Genomic DNA, 18,173 nt, shown 5'->3' on the forward strand with positions numbered 1-18,173 from the left:
TTTTCAGTGATACAAAAAATAATTGAAAAATTGTGATAGTGCTGTAAATACATAAGCATATAAATAATTAATTTTATTTTTACACATTCATTTCAGTTAGTGGAGAGAGAGATGGAGAACTAAAGTTAAATTTCTACTTAATTGTTCGAAATAAGAGCATCAAGATAATCTAAAAGTTGTCAGTTATTGAGTAGTACCACTGCTAACTGGCAAAACAGCCTGATTAGCACCTGATATAAAATCATTCAAAGCATTCTATCACTTAGCATTCCTGTTGCAGTGACTGACTCTTGCATATATTTTGTTTGACACACTGAATATATAATACAAGCAATCTAGTTTTTTACTTTTCAACTTAAACCTTAGTAAGGAGGCTTGGATTACCTGTATGGCTCAAAACATCTCTTCACTACTTTTTCATGAGATCTAACAATGCTTGATACACTTTATTTAAAAAAAATATTTCATGCTAAAACCCAAATAATTTTCTACTTTTTCTTGGCAATGTTCTCATCAATGTGACATTTATTTGTATTTTGGATTAAAAATTATCAAGCAAAGATGTTATATTGAAACAAAACATGAGCTAAAAATGACAATGTCACATTTTCCTCTATTATTGCTTAGGAAAGCAATTGCACTGTGTGCACAGGTTTGTGGTGTATTAGTGTGTTTCTCCGCAGATTACAAATCCTACTTTTCAGAGGAAAATTAGAGCTCAGCACTGGTGTTTCTAAATTGTTTTGAAATATCCAATTTCAAGAACAGAATGTGGTCATGATTTAAAATATAATGCATAAAAGGCAAGATAGAATATCATACCATCATGAATAACAAAATATTCATCCGTTTTATTTATGGACTACATTATGGCTTCATTTTGTATATGTCCATAGAAGGATATGTGATACCAAATTATTCCTTAGGATAAATAAAACACATCACTATTTAGAAAATAAAAAACATCACCTCCCACTAAGTTCAGCATTATGGTAAGTGGCAGGCAGGGCAGGAATACATCAAGAGCATGCATAGGGAGAGAACTGGGACATGCTCGCTGTAATTTGCAATTTCTTTTTTATTTAGTTAAGAAATGGTCTCATTATCTTTAACAGTACTGATTCTTAATTCAGTAGACCGAATTAGTAGTTTAGTTCAGAAGATTACCATTGCCAGAGGATAAGAAAACTGAGACCACTGTGTCACAATGCTTTGCCCCTCTGAACTCAGACTCTGTAGTCAGCACCCAGGTTCACTCCAGTCAAGGACAGGAACATGTAAGTATCTATTTGAAGAAAGCCCATTTCCCTGTCCTCACCTACAGATGCTTCAACACATAATCCATACTCTCATCACCAGTCCACAGGGACCTCTCTGAGGTCCTCAAGCAAAAAGAAGACAAGATTCAGAGATCAGAAGAAAAGTAAAAAGATGGCTGTGATTCTATTCACCAACAGTAAAAGTACTTACTTTAGGTCCAAATTCTGTTTCAACCTTTACAATGCTCATTCTTCTCCTTTTATAGATTTTTAAAATACAGCAAAGGTTCCCCACAGCATTTTTCTCTTCTGCTCAGCCTGAACCTTCTGGATGTCTCTTCCATCACTGATTTGGGGGACAAGTGGTTGTAAATTTTAAAATTCCAAGCTCAGATTACACCTACACCTACACCTTAATTCTTGGACATCAGTTAAAAAGTAGGTTTGAATCTATTAGTAATTTTTTTTTTTTCCTAGTTTGGTATTACAGTTAGTGGCAATAGATTTTTCCTATATTAGCAAGAGGATGAATTGGCATTGAAAAGTACAATTGCCTTGATGTTTCAGTCACTGCATTAATACATGACAACCCCAAATTTTTATGCAACTAAAGAATAGAGAATGGGTCATCACTGTAGTTTGTTTTTGCAAACTACTTTAATATATCACAAAAGTAAATGAAAGCTGTAATTTTCCATGTTTTTCAAGTCCATGAAATGTTCACAACATCCTACAAGCATCCACAGTGTGTGATCTACAGAATTGTCATAAAGGTGAAAACGGGTCACATTAAACTTGAATTGAAAGCCATGAATTTTTGCTCTAAAACTATGGCTTCTTGGTGCTATAAGCCACGACTTTTCAATTAATAGTGCACTGGTGCCCAGTATTGCAGAGGTGTCATTGTTTACAATTTTGACCCCTTAGGTGTCAGTATTCTGGGGCTGTGTTTAGCCACAATGAGGCATTGGCAGCATATCAGAGTATTTTTGCTGGTTTTGGAGGACTGTTTTTTCCATACAGTTTGACAGTTTCCTCTGTGCTCTTTTCTCTACATTGTAAACTGTAGTTTTGTCCCAGGTTTCTCACAGCATTTGAAGGGCAGTCAAGGTTCTCAGGTATTACAAATAAATAAGTCAAAGGATATTTACTACTAAATCTGTAGCAAAAAACACTGAAGCAAGGCATGTTTCAGTTCATATACAGAGGCTGCCACCCATGCAACACAGCGCGTTGCGATGTCATCATCCAGAAGCTGTTCCCTCTCTTTCCTTGAGGAATAGAGACAAGAAAATCAAGGACCAGTCTCAAATTGCCAGCAGTCTGACTACTGGTAGGTCCATCCAAGGGTGAAATTGATGTGCCTGAAGCTGACCAAGGTATTTGGTCATATATTTGGCTTGGAAGTCTTAAGCTTTAGTCCTACCTCTTGCAGATACCTGAGAAAACAGTCAAAATATGACATCTCATGGAAAATTATTTCTGGTATTTGGTTTATGGAGAAGGTCTGCTGCATTTTGAAAGGCTGAACACTCACTAAGATTCTGAGTTTTGAGTAATGAAAGGCTCTAGGATGATTTTTATGAGTCTATTAACTTTCCAGTAGAAGCAGCATGTGTCTGACAGGTCTGCCATGGTTGTTCTATTCATCAGTCTTTGTAAAAAGGTAAAGGTTCCTATAGTGATAGATCCTAAATTAGGTTGTTCTGCATTTTTCTGAAACTTTAACAAGAAATTTGATGCTGTGGCTGAGTAATTTTTAAGACTATATGGAATAATTCAATTTGCATCTTGCAAAAAACTTTGTCACCTAAACTGTTTTACTTAACAAGCAAATATTTGGGAGCAATTGAAATTCCATCTTTCTTCTGCAGATAATGAATATAGAATGGCAGAAGGATTCTTTAAAAGGCTATGCTCAACAGTTTTCTATTGGCTTGTTGAAGTATAATCAAAATCATCACTTATGTACAAGTTTATTACAAACAACTGTAAATAAACTCCATTACTGTCTTCATGCTGCTTTGGGCTTGTTTACTATATATATAATTAAAGAAATGGAGTGAATATCTTTCAAAAAAAGAGCTTATAGCTGTCTTCTGCTCACACAGGAGGCCAAAATATGACCTTACTATACAAAATTTTGGCACTTCTGGAAATTACAATAGTAATATTCAGTTTATGTAGCCTATAAAATTAGGTATCAGGCACAGAATAGCCTATCAAATCGTATTCAGTTTAAGACAGGTTTAAAAAGAATCTACACTTATATCCCATACTGTAAAATAAAGGAATTGTACATTTGATAAAAGACCTCACAGGTAAAAATTTAACATTTACTTGTTTGACTAATATATAATTTTTAATTCAGAATGGTATTTTGTATTTTATCCATTCATTTACTCTTCTTGCAAATTCCTCTTTCATTATGGGTACATTTACACAGTTCATAAAATCACAGGATGGTTTGGGTTGGAAGGGACCTTTAAGATCTCCTAGTTCCAACCCCCCTGCATGGGCAGGGACACCTCCCACTAGACCAGCTTACTCCTAGCCCCATCCAACCTGACCCTGAGCACTTTCAGAGATGTGGCATCCACAACCTCTTGTGGATGAGGCAACCTGTTCCACTGTCTCACCACCCACATATTAAAGAATTTCTTCCTAATATCTAACTTAAGTATCCCCTCTTTCCAGTTTAAAGCCATTAACTCCCAACCTATCACTACATGCCCTTGTAGAAAGTCCTTCCCTAGCTTTTCTGTAGGTCGCTTTCAGGTACTGGAAGGCTGCTACAGAGTCTCCTTGGACCCATCTCTTCTCCAGGATGAACAACTCTGTCTCACAGCCTTTCCTTATATGAGATGTGCTCCAGCCCTCTGATTATCTTCATGGTCTCTTCTAGACTCACTTGGAGAGTTCCATGTCCTTCCTGTGTTGGAGTGCTCCAGAACTGAACACAGTCCTTCAGATGAGGTGTCAAGAGAATAGAGCAGAGCAGGAGAATCACCTCCCTCTACCTGGCTGACCACACTTCTTCTGATGCAGCCCAGGACATGTCTCTCTTTCTACATTTCAAGTGCACATTGCCTGCTTCTCATCATCCAACACACCAAGTCCTTCTACTCAATGCTGTTCTCAATTTTCTGCCCAACCTGTATTTGTTCTTGTGATTGCCCTGACCAATGTGCAGAACCTTGCACTTAGCTTTGTTGACCTTCATGAGGCTGGCATGGGCCCAGCTCTAAAGCCTTACTTGCAGGTTAAACCTTTGCAATTTGTAAAGGTCAGGCCTTTATATAGTAAGCTATCATCAGGAAGAGTACTTGCAAATTGCAAAACAACCTTCATGTGAGAGGTGGGGAAGGCAAGATGAACCCAAAAAAACACCAGGTTACAAATGGATGAGATATTATGATTCACAGATGCTTTCACCTTAATTTTAAAATGTGAGACTTGAGGATATGCAAATAATGTCACATCTTCTTCCAAGACAGATTTCTATGTTTCTTAATAATATATGTGTGTATAAATATATCTCCAATCTTCACTAAAATCAAATGTTGTATTTTCCGGAATTGATAAAAATATCTCTCTGATATAGAGAATTTTTGCATACTTAAAATGAATAAAACATATGAAGACAAAATAATGCCATCTCTCACTGAAACAATGAAAAACAAAACTGTAAAGTGAACAGTGAGATCCCTGCTGCAAATGGATAAGGATAAATCACATTCAAAGAAGTGTAATTTGCTAATATAATACTGAACATTTCCTTAATATCTAACATACAAAACCAAAACTCAAATACAAAATTAATTTTCCTGATACCTTCACCTTTACTAATATCCTTAGGTATCTTTAACCTTTCCACTTCCCCTTACAGTTGTTTTTCATATCACTTGTAGTGGCAGTGTAACAGGAAGAAGCAGATGCCTGTGGTGAGCACTGATGAATGTGATATATTTGAATGAATCTCACAGGGTGATAGATAAGACAGAATGCTCTTTTCACTGCATCTTTTTTTCCAGATCAGGAGAAAAGATAGATAACCTCATAGTTATACCCTTAGCAGTATTATTAGCCTTTCACACCTCTCCATTTTGATGCCTCAAATGCTCTAAGAATGATTTAGAATGAGCCAATATGGCTGAAATGAGTTTTGCACATGCCTATTTTACCAATTTTATTTAAACTAGGATTCTCCAGAAAGATATGGGGTAACGATCAGGAGCCCACATACTCTGGAAGAGAGAGTGTAGAGCCTTACTTACTTGAGAACAAGTGGCACAGATGCCCAAATCCTGAAAATATTTCACCAGATGTTGTTCTATCTACACTCATGACATAACTAGATCATTCTTTGAATGTAATGTGCTCACAAATCCTAATGTTCATCTCAGTTATGGTCAAAGTTTCTAGGTGGGATGAAGTTGGCCCCATCAGCCCTGCTGGTCTACCAGCTATGCATTCTCTACTTGGACTAACCCTTAAGGATAAAAAGTAATAGGAAATTGCTACAGTCTAAAACCAGGCTGAGTAGGAAAACTCCTCTCCATGGTAACTAATATTGTGGTGTAGGAAATATAATGCACTAGATTAATTTTTATTGGCTACATTTCATTTTGCTGCCTGAGATCTTATTCACTTAGTCTTCACATCAAATGTGACTCCAATTATATGAAATTCAGTTCTGTTCTAACAGAGGAAAATAAAACTGTATTCTAAAAAATAGTCAGAATTAATTTGGAAACTTTGTCACAGTTTAACACTGTCCGGGCAACTAAACTGAGAAACAGATGCTCTCTATTAATACCTCTCTCCTCCCTGATAAAGAAAGGAGAGGAAATAAGGGACAGAGAAACTAAACTACGTGACTCTAATGAAACAGTAATGATAAATAGGAAAAACTACTAAACATACACATATATACAAATATACAAATACACAGGAAAATTGATACCACGTTCCTTTCCCCCTTGCCCCCCAGTAACTCTCACATCACCTCCAAGGCTGCAGGACAGTCCTGGAAAAGTCTAGGCTGGACTCCTAGAGTCAGCAGCAGTCGGGAGCTAGAGGCAGGAACACACAGATTCAGGATGGCACGGATCAGGATCACAGGCAGATGTATGGACGGAATCCTCCCAGGATGCCAAACCAAACAGGGACAGGTGAAGAAGAGGAAGCAGGAAGGGCAGGAAGGGCAGGAAGCAGGAAGCTGGTTTGACCCATGTGATCCCTCAAATTTATAATGATTATGACCTTTATGGGATGGAATACTCTTTGGTCTATTCTGGCATCTATCTTGTCCGTTCCCCAAAGGAGGGCTGCAGGTGGGACCTCTGTTCCTCAGAGCTGAGCAGTGTCCTTGGTTCTCCATACTAGCCTCTAACAGTAACTATAAACATCGAGTGTTAACAGTCCTAGAAGAAGACACTGACTGAGAAACCTGCTGTTAATTTCAGCAGGTGCAGCTACTTACAAGAGACTTAGCTGAAAGCAAAAGTACAAGACGGGAAATCACCTTTATCCTGGCCCAAACCAGGACAAACTTCCAACTGCGGCCATAGATAAAGTAGAACAATGATATTGTTAATATGAATAGCTCCAAACATTCTGTACATCAAAACACTTAAAACAGTTTATATATATATATATATATATATATATATATATATATATATAAACTAATACTCTCAGCACCCTCTCTATCAGAGACTGTTTTCTATAACGCATACATGAAAGGCAAACAGGCCACAAATTATAAAGATTCATATCTGCAGTGGTAATTAGAGAAAATTATGTGAAGGCAGCTGCATTACATTTCAGCTTCACTTCTTGGGGTCTCTGTCCCATGCAAAGCTGTGACTTTATTGTCTGCAGATTAATCCATTTAAAATGTGTACTAGTCAAAACCGCACCGCTGTGCCATAACTCAAGTGATTTTACAGACCTGAACAAAGTCATTTGGGTGAGCTTTTAAGATACTTGAAGTAGCTGAATGATCCGAAAAACAATATTCTTCTAGATATCTCTGGAAAAAAGCCCTTAATTTTAATTAATTTTTCAAAGAGCATATTCATTTAAATTCAGATTTGGGTTTAAATTATTTCCTCTGTGAGACAACTGAAAAAATACTCTATTTGTACTTTCCAAAAGTCTTGGTACATAGGAAGACATATGCATAAAATTTAAATCCTCATATCTTTGATAACTTCCTGAATAAATAACCTCAAATCAATAGGAAGTCCTGGATGCTTACAGCCTGTTATAACTAAAAACTGGACATTTTGGAAATGCTTAAGCATAGGCACAGCAACAAAACTTCAGAGTTTTAATTCTGGCAATTAATTTTAAATATTTAAATTTTTTTGCTTGCTTTCATTTTGCTTTAGCATACTGATGGATGTTGGTGTATCTTCTGTATTTATTAAATAACTAGATGCTAATACGTACGCACACATTTATATATATATATATATATATATATATATATGGTTTTAAACCAGTGGGTCTGTTTCACAATTATTTCTGGTTCTTCAACAGGGTCATGTTACCGATATTATGACTTCTCTTTTCCTCTCTGTTACAGACGTATGAGTGACTGAGTTGTTCAGAAAGATGCTGTGCTTTTATTTAAATTTAAATGAACCCTGGGTTGGAAGAGCTTTAGTGCCCCCTCTGACTAATAGCAGCCCTTATGGGCAAACAAGTTGGAGCCCAACAGTGCATATAAAATATTTCACTTAGAAACTTGCCACTAGTTAGCAGAAATTTTGTCTGCTTTTTGTCTTGCCTGATTAAAAAAAAAAATAAAAAATCAGTCCATCTGGATATAACCTGCAGGTGTTTAGTTTGATTTTTTTTAATATATATTAGTATTAAAACTCATGGGAAAAAATACACTGGAAACAATTACACTGTTGCTGACCTGATGCAATTTTCTGTTATTAATGGAAGAGTTTAATGCCTGGAATTCTGAAAATCGTGGCAATACTTTGTTTAAAAGGCAGTGAAGAAAAGACAAAAAGAAAGATGGAAAGGAACACAGAAATACAAAAAGACAGACAGAAAGGGAGATTACTAGTCTTTCATAAACAACTGAAGATGTGTCCTGCCTGGGTCATCGGCTGTTTGAGTAATAGCCTTGTAATGGGGTATATTGTTAATGAAATGTTAATAGTTTGCTATTTTGGCCTGTGGGTATCCATTCACTGGGAGTAATATAATATTGATTGGAGAGGCAGTAACTCAATCAGCTACATTTCCTCTGAAAGTCATTTCTGGGAAGTCCAGCAATTATAAGCAACTCTTGTGCAATTATAATTATTACTTAGGGGTCTTTTTATCCCAAGGACATTTGTAAATATTTCTTACTCCTAATTGTAAGAGGAACAGTGTTAATTACTACAGTGAAAATGTCTTTAGCACATCAATATTCCCCTAATTGAATTACCAGTGTGGTAGACACACAGAAGGGTGGAAACAAATGTTCCCAGGTTCAGTCTTACCTTAAGGCTTATCAACAGATAAGGAAGGAAGGATTTTCTGAGTTTTTTTAAACACCAGTCCCTCAAATCTCTGCATTGTTCACTATTACATTCTCTTAGTGCCCAAAATCTTTTCTCTACACATACCATCTCAAAGTTGACTATACCATGATGTTTGTTGCCTTTCTTACTTCTTTCTCCATGAGACACTTAGATTCAGCACACCCCAGTCTACATCACTTCTAGGACAGATGTGGACACAATAATTCAGAGATTGTGTTCTCTGAAACCACCTGAAGACTCAAACCTTCAACTGGGACTTGAAACCTATGTCTTTTCTTGAGGAGATACACTAGTCTGGAGATGATTACATTGTTAGGAAGAGGTCTTAATATCCTCTGTTAATGACAAAAATTGTGAATTCAAATGTCCTGAACATAAGCACTGGGACCAAGAGTGAGAAAAAACTTTCCAATTTCCATGCCAGAATGAAAAATGCAAAATAATCTTTCCTACCAGTGTTTCAGTTCTTCCTTTTTCTACTCAGCCTTCTTGAAGACAGTGTTAACCTGACTTTTTGTATCTGACTCTCCAAGTGTGAATAAGTCCAGAGCAAGAAGCCACACACACTGAAAATAGACTGTTTTACAAACATCTGAAACAACTGAAAACCACTGTCATCAATTTAAGTTTCTTTTGGGGGCAAGGGTAATATCCATGAAACCAGTCTCACATGAGGGAGAATGCTGAGTAGATGTATTTCCCTTTCAAGACTTGAAAATGCTACTGACCTCTTTCTAGGCAATGAAAGCAGATCCAAAGGCACAGCTCTACTTCAATATAATATATTTTCAGAATTGCATCTTTCAGTGTGCTGTCTCTCAGGCACCTGATATTACTTGGCTGTGATAATGCTGGCTTTCTTAATTCAATGTTAATATCATTCAAATGACTCTCCTTCCTGTTCCACATAAGTACACATTAACGAGATCTCCTACGGCATTGTACTCTCAAATTGGAAGTTTACATGGGTCATAAGACTTGTTTTGCATGTCTTTTTCTACCAGTTTCCATTCTGAACACAGATCATTGTGTTTTCACCAAGCTAAGGATATATTAAACCAGCAGGTTTCTTCTCTCTTTCATCCTCAAATTCTGAGCAATTGGAAACGTTTTGACTATTAAGACCAATTTCAGGAGTGATTTAGAATTTTAGGCAGTGATAATCTGTGAAACTAGAGAGATATTGCTGATGCAATGCTGATACTAGAGATGCTATTGCTGAAGAAATATGATTGTTGCTAGCTGGCTCATCTAATTCACAGAATTCAGCTCCTACTGGCTTTCAAGGCTATGTCTGATCTGATGGCTCAATTTTACAGTATCTTCATATATGTTAAGTGGGAAAGCTACTTAGTAAGGAAATGCATTTTCTAAATATAATCATAAATAATCTTTAAACGAAAGAAGAAAACCACTTTTTAAAATAAATTAACATAAAATATTAATATGCCTAGATGAGGAGTTCTCATAAAAGCAAATCAAGAAAGAGCTCTTTTGACCCTTTAAATCTTTGAACAAGTGACTGAAAGACAAGACACTATGCTTGCTGAATTGCCTCTGCAAGTCAGAAAACTGGAAACTCAGACAGTATCATTATCATGTTGAAAGAAAAAGAGTATTTAGCTTTTAATAGTTTTCCTAAAATTCTCTGTAAAGACAAACTTAGGAATTTTTTTGTCCTTTGGGCTTTACCTTCACATGTTTTCCTAAATAGTGTACCAGTGCCATGGAAAATATGACTACTTCCTTTTTAAATAGAGATATTTCAGGCTGCAGCCTTCTAATATAGATACATTTGACATTTTTTGTTACTGAATGTCATTTGTTTAATTGCTTGCCCAGTGTTAAACTGTGACAGATAAATATCAAGCATTATGAGTCCTAGAAGCAGACACTGACTGAGAAACAAGTGCAGCTACTTAGAAGAGACTTAGCTGAAAGTAAAATTTCAAGAACCAAAATTGTTTCTATCTTGGGTCAAATGAGGGCATCAAAACAGTGGATAACTGTTAAGCTAAAACTCCTTAGCAGAATATATATGACTTGTAACATGATACAGAAATATGCTAGAGTAAATAGGGAGAATTATAACACAACTGGTGTCAAGCTGCTGTCAGTCTTAGATACATCTCCTCAAACAATGTCATACTTACCAGTATTTGACATTCCAATTTGGTGAGGTGCTTCAGCATTTACATAACTTAAAATACTTCAGCAGTGCTACTGAAGTCCATGTTACTCTTGTATTTGAAAGTAAGCACGTGCTTACATACCCCACTGAAGGAAAAAACAGAGGTTCTAATCACTGTGAATAGATTTGGTTTATGTAAAATATATGTATTTAAAAATTAGTTTGATAGAATTTCGACACCTTCATTATCTTGTAAGAAAGGACAGGGTTTCATTTCCATTATGATTTTATATAAAGATCCAAGGTACTAGTCATCTTCCATTTTGTGCATAAATAAAAGGCTGTGTGGATGAATTTGCAGAACAGTGAGTTATTTATCACCCATTTCTCATTTACAAATGTTTGTTCAAGCATGAACACTTTAGATGATGGCTTTTTGTACACAGCAAAAATAAGCATAACACTGATATCCCAAAATGGGAATAAAGGCCTGAGAAGCAGCTATCAAAATGCGTCTCCTTTAATGACATCACTTTAAGTAATATTACAAGATTCTTCAATTCATATTTCCCCCATTATTGAACAACCTAAACTTCAACCATTGATTTCACTAGAACAACAGTAGTTTTATATAAGAAGCCACTGTAAATTTGGCCAATATGTGTTGACGTGGTTCTACAGAAAAGGAAATTTTCTGCTTAGATGCAAATTTTATGAAAATTTACTGAGTACAAGCTAGGTTTTTTCCCCTCTCTGTCTATGAGTGTTATCTCTGTCTGGTATATCTACAAAAAATAGAGTGAATAGGGCTTAAGTAAAGAAAAAATAATAAGCAAAATTCTGTTATCAGTCACTGGAAGATGGGTCTAAAAGACACTGAGAAACATCATAAATAGTGTACTAAAAATCAGAATTTGACATGTTAAATGTTTCCTAGCAGCCACACCCTTTGAAGGGTTTAAATATTACTTGAGTTGGGTTTTTTTGAGTTGGGTGATATAAAACTGTGGTTGCCATTCTCTCTGTATCTCACTTTATTACTACTAGCATATTTATTTGCATGGAAAGGTCTATCTTGTCTTGTTTCTACTTTTGAAGTATACTAAAACTACTGCAGCATATTTTGCAGCAAGTAGTAAGATTGTACATACAAAAAATGAGTATTATCTGCAGCCACACAGCATTAGTTAAGATTAAATTACAAGGTCCAACAAATCACATGGCTAAAGGCACTGACTATTACTATTATATAATAATAGTAATATGCATTTATGTAGATCCATAAATGCTCCTTATGCTTCGGGGCACTTGCAGATATTCTTGCCTGGAAAAAGCTACCATGCTAAAAGAATGATAACCACCAGAGACAGGACACATTCCTGCATACTGAATGAGAGGTTTTGCATCTCTTATGTGCTTACTTCACCTTCCTAAAAAACATCTGGCTTTAATCCCTGTTGGAGTAAGGATACAAGATCCAAGGGTCCGTTGGTCCTCACTGGCATTATAATAATTTTATTTATGAAATGGGGAAACCTGGTGGGCATGATGGAAAGCAGTATCTGACTTCTGTTTGTTTATACATTCCCAGAGAGTTAGATTCTGCCTCACCAAACAGTAGCTGGGCTCTTTATTTTGGGAACAGGAGATCTTTCTCCCACACTACTGTGTGCACACAGTGTGCTTTCCAGTGACCTGAATACTTTTACAGTACTGAAACCCTTCTATTGCAGTGCCAGGTATTTTATAATCACTTTGAGATATTTGCTTTCTTAAACTGCAGTTCTCATCCTGGAAGTCTGAAGCTGCTTGGTTACAAAATATCTGAGGGTTCAAGGACAGTTTTATTGGGCAGAGTCCTGCTAGACTGGAGTCTTTCCTCTGCCCAACTGTACTGGTTCAGGGCTCTTAATCACACTAGAAACTCCTCACATAGAACCTGTACTCCAGCACCATACAGCAGGTATGAGCTTTTTAAATCATGCAAATCTGAGGAGTACTGGTATGATGTACCAAGACACAAAATTTTGGAAGTTTCAGCCTTAACCTGGGCTTACCTTTCGTTCTTCAGAAACTAGAAGTTCCAGGAAAGGGTTAATTCACACATATGAAAACTGTAGAATTTAATGTTTTGACCCTGTGACTGATCTGTAAGGCATTATTGATAACTGGTAATTAAACTGATCTCTGGTTTTGGTTCCATTGTGAGTTTTTTAATTGCAGGCCATTATGAATTTTTTTGCAAGGTAATGTTTTTCAATATAGTTAAAATATAAATACATATAGATGCATATATATGTATACATAGATAGACAGATAGATAGATAGATAAAGATATACCATTCATATTAGACTTGACCAGGCTATAAGATACCATTTTTTCCATGTTTTCTCAGAACTGTATACATATGTGTGTGAGTGTATATACAGTTTTGAGAAAACAGGGAAGTGTATATACATATATATACATATATACATATATATATATATATACACACACACAGTTTGGTGTATATATATACACATATATATATATGTACCATATATACTATATATATATATACGGTATACTGTACTATATACTATACTATAATATATATAGTATCTTATAGCCTAGTCAAGGCTAACATGAATGTTGGTTTTGTGGGAAGTACACTTAAAGCTAGGTCCTTCAGGTAGCAGTTCGCATGTTAAGTCTTGGGAACTGCACTGTTATGTTAGGTGCCCCAAACATTTTTCCTTGCTAAAAGGAAAGATTTTTAATCTTCAAATTAAAATGCCTAATCTTTTAGGTTGTTCAGGGTCAGTTCTATCCCTAGAGAATAGTGAAGAACAACTACAAAAACCAAACCAAAGCAAAACAAAAAACCCTCATTAAAATGTACATTTGCAATAATGGAGAAAAGTTATAAAAACACAAAATAGCAAAGCTTGTAACAAATTGCAAGGATCCTGCTTAGTTGCTTCAACATCTCATGGTTTGTAAAACTGGTTTGTTACTTTTTCCAAGCAGCTGGCAGTGGAAAATTCTTAAAACGGCATCTTTCTTGCTGTCTCTTTCAGGAAGACAACTGGGATTGCCAAGAGCAACTGCTTCAGGCAATCTGTCTCTTCTCTATCCAAGAAGGTGAATGGACCCAGCACAGTCTAACACCACCAGACAGACACCTGTGATGAGGCAGCAGAACAACATGTACAGGCAATTACATTCCTTCCCTCTCCCGCCACCCCACCCCCCCCCCCCGGGTCCTGTCAAAGCTGCTTAATTTCTAACAATCCTCCCCTCATTTAGGAATTGGAAGACATACATTGCATTTTTTACTATAGTCTTGTTATGGTAATAGCTGCTCTTTTTTTTTTTCTTTTTTTCTAGAACATCATAAAAAGAGGAAACACAGCACACAAGATTATGCATTTCAGTCTGGAGTGTCCAAACACAGAAATTCTCCTGAGATTAATGCAAGTTTAGCATTTTTGGAAACCTTTCCCTCACCTTCACAACCTTTTCTCTCTTGTTCCTCTATTCTACTACATCAGTTCACCTTAACAGAATTGGTGGCATTTACAGCAGCATGGAGCAGACATGTTGTAATGGAGATTTAAATCCTCACTGTTTTCTAATAAGGTGAAAAGGTTAAAAGCACCTTTCAAGATCTGATTAGTACAGTCATTTATTGCCAGGAAAATTTGCAGTCACATAAAGTGAATGTTTTATAGGGTTCTGTCTGCAGGCCACTCAGAGGTTTTAGGTCAGTTGAGATATTTCACATACATTAGTCTTTAATAAACTTGTGCTATTCTTTAGAATGAGTGCTTAGAAAGAGCTTAGAAAGCTCCAGCTTCCACCTTAACAGAAGAGAATCAAGTTACTACTCTCCTTGCTTCATTTCTCATCCAAAAATATAATATAATAAGACATAGCTGTCTCACCTGGGAACACAGGAACTGCCCAAGCCAGTGCTGTGTCTCTTACCTGTGTTCCAGAGGCACAACTTGACTTTACTGACAGTTCTATCTTTCTATCTTTCCACCTTTCACTGACTAGAGTAATTTCCATATTAAATTTCCTCTTTTGGAGAACTTGGGCCATTGGGCCATTACAGATGTTTGAATATATGCACTAGAATCCTGGGTCAGAAGCCAAACCTTCTGAAAATTTTCCAGACCCCAATAGCAAGTTACAAGAGCATTCCCTCAAAGCTCATGAGAACCAAAACACAGCCCAAAACCAAGCTTAATTAAACTGTTAAGCTTCTATTCACATGACTGGGCACAACTGCAGGATAATGCTCTTGGCTTGCTTATTTTTTCCCCTCTCCATATTTTTCTTTTTATAAACACAGTGCCATGGGGTTTTTTTGTTATTTTATTTAGAGATGCACTGATGCAAGTGCTCAGGCTGATCAAAAATTGCTTCTAGTTATCCAGAGGTCAGTGGCATACACTTCATTGCTTATCTTCATTCCCTGGCTAGTGATTCCTTATGATATGTAGAGGAATCACTGTGGCTATGTAACTACTTTTCTTCTGTTTACTTTTGTCTGTCTTTTGTCAGCTTTATATTATTTAAATTATTAATTAAAGAAAAAAAAAGGCATCAACAACAATTGAAAAACCCACACACAAAATTCAAACACTCAGGAACACAAAAACACACAGAGTAGTGTCTGATGTCTGACAAGTAAGAAAGAAACTTGGTTTGGTTTGTTGCTTTTTTTAGATAATATTAAAAACTATGGATTCCTCAAATGAATTCCTGATGACCTGACAAAAAAAGTTTGGAGAACCTATCATAGCAGGAAACAACATCACCTTCTGTTATTGATGCTTAAGGAAGACATTTTCTTCACAAAAAAAAATTGCTTGAGTTCTTGAGAACATGAGTTGTAAATGCAACTTATTGGCACCTTGCCAATACAGCAGGAGATCATACTGCAGATTTACTTGCCCTCGGGCCATCTATCACTGAAGTTAGTGATATACACTATTTATAAAATTAAAAATGTACAAGACACTGTAAAAAGGAATGGAAGTCACCCTTATAGTAAACTCATTTGATACCTATGAAACACCTTCCTATCCAAGCTTCACCACTGTTTGAAACTTTGAGGAAGACATTTATTCTTTTATGACATGATAGACTATTTCTCCTTCTTTCTGGATTTGTCATTCTGCTATACTAGCAGGCAGCAGTTGTAGCATTTTTACTTGATCCAAGACAACTGTCAATGTACTAGTAAAAGGCCAATAAATAATAAAGTAATTATGGTAAAGATCATCTGCTTCCAGGAATTCATCCTTTCTTCCCTTCCATCTCTGGTGAACTCAGAGATCAGTGTCAGAAAAGTCCTTTCCAAATGCTTTCTAAGTGCACTGTAACCAGTTGAGTGAAAATCTAGTTCTGTATAATTTCGTGGCCTTTTGCAACCAGAACTAAATAAATTTTCCTCCCAAGGCTCTGAAAACACCTGCACAGAATTTCAATGCTTGCATATGTCTCAAAGTTCTGTTCAATATCTTTATTGATGATTTAGATGAGGGGATTGAGTCCATCATCAGCAAGTTTGCAGATGACACTAAGCTGGGGGGAAGTGTCGATCAGCTGGAAGGCAGGAGGGCTCTGCAGAGGGACCTGGACAGACTGGAGAGTTGGGCTGATTCCAATGGGATGAGGTTCAACAAAGCCAAGTGCCGGGTTCTGCACTTTGGCCACAACAACGCCATGGGGAGCTTCAGGCCGGGCACAGAGTGATTGGAAAGCAGCCAGACAGAGAGGGACCTTGGAGTTTGGATTGACAGGAAGCTGAACATAAGCCAACAGTGTGCCCAGGTAGCCAAGAAGGCCAATGGCATCCTGGCCTGTATCAGGAACAGCGTGGCCAGCAGGTCCAAGGAAGTGATTCTGCCCCTGTACTCAGCCCTGCTGAGGCCACTCCTTGAGTACTGTGTCCAGTTCTGGGACCCTCAGTTCAGGAAGGATATTGAGGTCCTGGAGCAGGTCCAAAGGAGGGCAACTAAGCTGGTGAAGGGACTTGAACACATGTCCTGAAGATATGAAGAGAGGCTGAGGGAGCTGGGGCTGTTCAGCCTGGAAAAGAGGAGGCTCAAGGGATACCTCATTACCCTGCAACTACCTGAAAGGAGGTTGGAGCCAGTTGGGGGTTGGTCTCTTTTCCCAGGCAACTCTCAGCAAGACAAGAGGGCATGGTCTCAAGTTGTGCCAGGGGAGGTTTAGATTGGATATTAGAAAGAATTTCTTTACCAAGAGGGTGATCAAGCATTGGAATGGGTTGCCCCGGAAGTAGTGGATTCTCAATCCCTGGAGATATTTAAAAAGAGACTGGATCTGGCACTCAGTGCCATGGTCTAGTAACTGCAGTGGTAGTGGTTCAAGGGTTGGACTTGATGATTTCTGAGGTCCCTTCCAACCCAGCCAATTCTATGATTCTATGATTCTATGAAAGCTAGTGGTCAATTAACAGAAAATCTTAAACCAGAGTTCCTAGCTCCGATCTGCTTGGGACTATTTCAACACTAAAATCAAGGTTCAAGCTACCTGCCTGATAGGCAGGAGGTAACCTTAAGGATTAGTTGGCATTTAAGAAATTCTGTGAGCTCCAGCAGGAAGGCTGAGCAGCCAAGACCTAATTCTAAAATACATTTTTGTTCCTTATGCTCCATAAATTATAAATTATATGCTGTATAAATTATCACCTTTCTACTACTAAGGTTGGGGCTGTGGTGAGAACACATAATGAAACAATATGAAAAATATGAGTATGACAGAAACTTACAAAGAAAAACAAGTAAGTTTTTATTTCTTTGTTTCCTAGAGCTCAGAGAAGTATATTTGTTAAATCTCAGCAACAAATGAGACTATGTCTGTGGCAGCAGTGAAGACCTAGGGAAAGAGAGCTGCTCAATTCTTATTGAGTATCTTCTGTATCTCCTTCCTCTGGCCAAAGTAGTCCAAGGGAGATTCTCAATTCATCTCAGAGAGACCATTCAATAGTAAAAGTAGCACCTATGCATGAAGCAGCCTGAATTTCCCCAACAGAGTAACATACCATTTCCGTCTGAATAAGGCTGTACAGCCTCAAAAGACATAATGGACTTTGCAAGTGCTATAATTGCTTATACCAGGAGGCAATCTGACTCCCCACATTGAAATGCAGAGATGCCACAGTGTGTTTTCCCTGGGAAGGAAAATCAGAATGTTTTTTGCCA

Source organism: Calypte anna, chromosome 4B (assembly GCF_003957555.1).
Source record: "Calypte anna isolate BGI_N300 chromosome 4B, bCalAnn1_v1.p, whole genome shotgun sequence".
Classification (NCBI taxonomy): domain Eukaryota; kingdom Metazoa; phylum Chordata; class Aves; order Apodiformes; family Trochilidae; genus Calypte; species Calypte anna.